The sequence below is a fragment of the Mesoplodon bidens genome (genome assembly GCF_964165515.1).
Source record: "Mesoplodon bidens genome assembly, chromosome: 1".
Classification (NCBI taxonomy): Eukaryota; Metazoa; Chordata; class Mammalia; order Artiodactyla; family Ziphiidae; genus Mesoplodon; species Mesoplodon bidens.
This window is the reverse complement of record NC_138176.1, coordinates 123,702,879-123,708,190: the sequence shown is the minus strand read 5'-3', so window position 1 is coordinate 123,708,190 and position 5,312 is coordinate 123,702,879. Positions and strand designations below refer to the sequence as shown.

At 40.0% G+C, this 5,312-nt stretch overlaps 1 pseudogene across 1 annotated transcript; it reads left to right on the top strand.

Annotated features, from left to right (window-relative positions):
- Positions 1-4,709: 4,709 nt before the first annotated feature.
- Positions 4,710-5,038, top strand: LOC308627247 (mitochondrial import inner membrane translocase subunit Tim9-like; annotated as a pseudogene). Its single transcript has 2 exons — positions 4,710-4,828; positions 4,913-5,038. The product of its transcript is annotated as a mitochondrial import inner membrane translocase subunit Tim9-like (transcript).
- The last annotated feature ends 274 nt before the right edge of the window (positions 5,039-5,312 follow it).

Here is a 5,312-nt window from a genome sequence, read left to right as displayed (position 1 = left end):
ACCCAGGAAAATTTTGTATTTAGTGAAAATCTGAATCACAAACCCTATCTTTGGCATTATCTTACATTAAAAATTAAAGCTGTGGGACTTCCCTGGTGGTGCAGTGGTTAAGAATCCGCCTGTCAATGCAGGGGACACGGGTTCGAGCCCTGGTCTGGGAGGATCCCACGTGCTGCAGAGCAACTAAGCCCGTGCTCCACAACTACTGAGCCTGCAAGCTACAACTACGGAGCCCGAGTGCCACAACTACTGAAGCCCGTGCACCTAGAGCCAGTGCTCCACAACAAAGAGAAGCCACCGCAATGAGAAGCCTGCGCACCGCAACGAAGAGTAGCCCCCACTCGCCACAACTAGAGGAAGCCTGTGTGCAGCAACAAAGACCCAATGCAGCCAAAAATAAATAAATAATAAATAAAATTTATTTTTTAAAAAATTTAAGCTGCATTGATACTAAAATATGATTTTGAGAAGCACTGCTTTTTTAAAACATTGAAATGTGAATTGACCTTGAGACAAAAATTTTATTTCTCCTCTTTTATAAGCATATTTTTCAAATGACTTAAAAGAAGGCTAAAAAGTGTTATGGTGAACCAACACCACTTCAAATACATTCCAATGAACATTAATTGGAAGAGGATTAAGATGAATGTCTCTAAATGCTCCATACAGAGATAAAGGCAGTTAAAGGTATGATTCCTCAAAGACTTCCTGATGAGACACTTCCTAGGGGTCATGCAGGGAAATTAACAGCCAAGCAAACCACAACTGGCCCAAGTCATGTCAAAACTGAAGTTCACTGACAATATGGTTGTTTCTCCCTAAGTACCCCTGTCCAGACTCCAATTTGATCCCCTGGGCCTCTGGGGCCCCTGAGGTTTCTACCCTCATCTTTTAATCAGTTCTGTAACCTTTGCATTGGGATCCTTCCCTTGCAGGTTTCACCAATTCTCTTTGCTTGAGGCTGGAGTCTCACAGGGCAGTGAATCATGGAACAGCTCCTAACACAGCAGTGGGATTTCTACAGATTATCTATTTCACGGCTTTTGACTTTACCATCTTCCTGGTATCACAGAGGCCTCTAAGATGACTTACTGTATTAGATAGCAATTCAGCTGTAACAAAGATCCAATTAGGAGTGCACATGTTTTGGGGGTTTTTTTTTTGAAGTCCAGAGTAAGAAAGCCTAAGGCTACAAAGTTAGCAGAATGAAGGAAGTAACAAAGATCAAAGCAGAAATAAACGGAGACCAGAAAAACAATACAAAAGATCAATGAAACTAAGAGTTATTTTTTGAAAGGATTAACAAAACTGGCAAAACTTCAGAAAGACACACAAAGGAAAAAGAGAGGGACTTGTGGTCCAGTGGTTAAGACTCCACGCTTCTACTGCAGGGGGCACAGGTTTGATCCTTAGTCAGGGGAACTAAGATCCACGTGCCATGCAGTGCAGCCAAAAAAAAAGGGAGAGAGAGAGAAAGACTCAAGTAAAATAAGAAAGGAAAGAGGAAACATCACAACTGATATCACAGAAATACAAAAGATGAGGATCGTAAGAAACCACTATGAACAATTATACACCAAAAAAATTGAATAACCTAGAAGAAATGGATAGATTCCTAGAAACATACAGCCTACCAAGACTGAATCATAAAGAAATAGAAAATCTGACAAGTAAAATTGAATCAGTAATCAAAAATCTCCCAACAAAGAAAAGCCCAGAATCAGATGATTTCCCTGGTGAGTTCTACCAAACATTAAAGAATTAATACCAATCCTTCTCAACTCTTTGAAAAGATTGAAGTGGAGGAAAGACTCCCAAACACATTTTATAAAGCCAGCATTCCCTTGATACCAAAGCCAGATAAGGATACTATAAGAAAAGAGAACAGAATGGTAGTTACCAGCGCCTGGAGATGCTGATCAAAGGGTACAAATTTCCAGGTATAAGATGAGTAAGTTCTGAGGATCTAATGTACAGTATGGGGATTACACCTAACAATACTGTATTATATGCTTGAAAGTGATTAAGAGAGTAGATCTTAAATGTTCTCACCACAAAAAGGAAATGGTAATTATGTGAGGTGATAGAGGTATTAACTAACACGACTGTGGTAACCATTTTGCAATATATGTGTATCAAGTCAATACATCGCATACCTTAAACTTGCACAATGTTATATGTCAATTATATCTCAAAAAAGCTGGGGAAAAAAAAATTTTCCATAACAACAACAAAAAGCCCAGGGCTGGTATGGCCGTTCCCTAATGGGTAGTGGGCATTATAGACAATAATAATAAAAGTAATATAATACATAACAATTATTTAGCACATGATATATGTGGCAGGGACTGTTCTAAATACTTTACTTAGAAATTTTATCTTAGCTAATTCTCTTATCACCCCTCTGAGGTAGTTGTTGCTGTTGTTATTATTATTCCCGCATTACAGATGTGGAAACTGAGGCATAGAAAGGTTTAAGAAAGGTTTAAGTCTTTACAAGCAAAGAGGTAAACTCAGACCAAGGACTCGAACCCAGACCAAGCTCTTAACCTGCATATACTGCTTCTACAGTGAATTGTTCCCCTTAAGTTACTTATAAAAGGCTCCTCTTCTCTTTCTACAATCAGTCACAGTCAATATTCTTTTTTATGTTCAAACAGTCCCCCAGTATTGCCAAGAGTAATCCCTTCAAGCTGACTTGAATATCTTTTCACACACACACCCATTAGTCTTTGAGTATTTCCCTTCTTTCTCGCCCAACAAGATGTCTCAGTTCATCTTGTGTTTTCCCTGCCCCCAGACTTCTCCCAGATTCTTCAGGGAGATCTGAAGAATCAATATTTTTAAATATCTATCAAAAAATGTATTTAAAAATATCTCCAAAGCAACCCATACCAACTAATACATTTAACAGGGTAGAGTAAAATAATTTGCCAGTTCATTAATGAGGGTCATGGTTGAATTTTTATTATCAAGAAAAAAATGTTTTTTTTTGTTTTTTTTTTTTTTGTTTTTTTTTTTTTGCGGTACGCGGGCCTCTCACTGCTGTGGCCTCTCCCGTTGCGGAGCACAGGCTCCGGACGCGCAGGCTCAGCGGCCATGGCTCACGGGCCCAGCCGCTCCGCGGCATGTGGGATCCTCCCGGACCGGGGCACGAACCCATGTCCCCTGCATCGGCAGGCGGACTCTCAACCACTGCGCCATCAGGGAAGCCCAAGAAAAAAATGTTTAAAGTAATAGATTTCATCTTCATTAAAGTAATAATTCTTTAAGGAGTCAAAGACATGCTGGATGAGTACAGCCAGGACTTCAGGATTTGATCCTCAGAGTGAAGAGCCAGGCTCAGTTCAAAACTTCATAGGTGGGACTTCCCTGGTGGTGCAGTGGTTAAGAATCTGCCTGCCACTGCAGGGGACAGGGTTTCGAGCCCTGGTCCAGGAAGATCCCACACGCCGCAGAGCAACTAAGCCCGTGTGCCACAACTACTGAAGCTCTCACGCCTAGAGCCCGTGCTCCGCAACAAGAGAAGCCACTGCAATGAGAAGCCTGCGCACCACAATGAAGAGTAGCCCCTGCTCACCGCAACTAGAGAAAGCCCACACACAGCAAGACCCAACGCAGCCAAAAGAAAAAAACTTCATAGTCAACCAAGGCACCAAATCTTACTTAAACTGACAGAGTCCTTCCCAGAAGACACATAAATGAAATTTAATTTATTAAAATTGTTGATTGTTCTATGCTGTCATCACTGTTAGATCAAATTAATCACATCAGCATTCCTAAATCTTAAAAGAACTCGCCTCTAATCCTATTCTATGCCCAACATATGGGTACTATAAAAACAAAGCAGGTCATATGAAACAGAAATTTCCCCTTTTGCCCCAAAGGAAATAAAGTTCCATAAATCCTAAGAAATTTCTTGAAAGACAAAAATCTACCATGCTCCTCTAAAAACTATTTCACCTGACACCTAAGAAACAAGTCTTATTTTTGCATTTACTTAGAAAGTTACAAACATGTGAATAAACCAAATGACTCTAGAGCATATTCAGGAAGTAAATGAACCTTGGTATCATACCAAATGCAGGTGTGAATCCCAGCTCTAAACCTTATAAACTCTGTGACCCCAGGTGTGCTACTAAATTCCTCTGTGCCTCAGTCTCCTCATCTTTTAAGTAGATTATTGTGGGAGTCAAAAAAGACAATTCATTCAAGTATATGGGACAAATCCTGGAGAGTAAGTGCTTAATAAGGGCTAGCTATTGCTATTACAGGCTTTCTTCTCTTATGTCTAATGACTGCAATTCCCAGTGCCACCCATATTAGTCAGATTAGGACAAGTGATTCTTCAGTGACAAATTAATCCAAAATCTCACTGGCTTAAACACGTAAAAGTTATTTTACACTCAAGCAAAGACCACTGTAGGTCCTGGCAACTCTCTGGGGCAGCTGTCCCCATGTGGTGACTCAACAATTAAAGTGCTAACTTTAGGTTCTCTGCCATCCAGCTGCCAGGCACCCACCCATACCCCAACCCTCTGTCCCTAGACTAGCCTCTCTGCCTCATACTGGTACCAAATGGGAGAGCCTGTGCTTAAGGAAGAAATCAGGCCTCACAGGAGACATTCAAGCAAAGTTTAGCTGCTTTTCCAGAACAGAAAGGAAACTCATGCATCAGAAAAAGTGACTGATAAACATACCAAAAGAATATGGCTGCACAAATACCAGAATCTGATCAGTTAAAATAGTTCAATGAACTTCTTGGAACCTACTATAAACTTAAAGAAACATGCTTTTTGGACTGGGTAAAGACTTCACAGGAAGAGAAGTAATACCTGTTGAGATAACCTGCTCAGAACATTGCTTATAGAAATATTTTTAAATGATGCAAAGAATATCCATTAAATTTCAGGAATATCATATTCAGCAGAATGAAGCCCTGGCAGCAAAAGCAGGACTCTTAACTAACCACAGTAGAAAAGTCCTGATGGATGGACTTTCAGCAAAGGACTGCCAACAGCTATTGCACTGGAAATGAGGATTCATCTGATAGAATCCCTTGAAAGCAAGTAGCCACCAGGTTAAACTGTTTGTCATGACTGTTTGGCAAATGGAAACTAGTGAGAAACAAAGTTGCAATTTACCAGGAATAATCAAAACAGAACATCTTACTGTTTAGTTAAAATAATAAGGTGCCACATTCTCGTTGTGGTTTTAAGATTGAGCAGCTTGGCCACTTGATTAGAAAAATAAACCATTATTTCTTCAACCATGACTATTAAGTTTAAAGCAAAATATGTGTTCAATCGTGT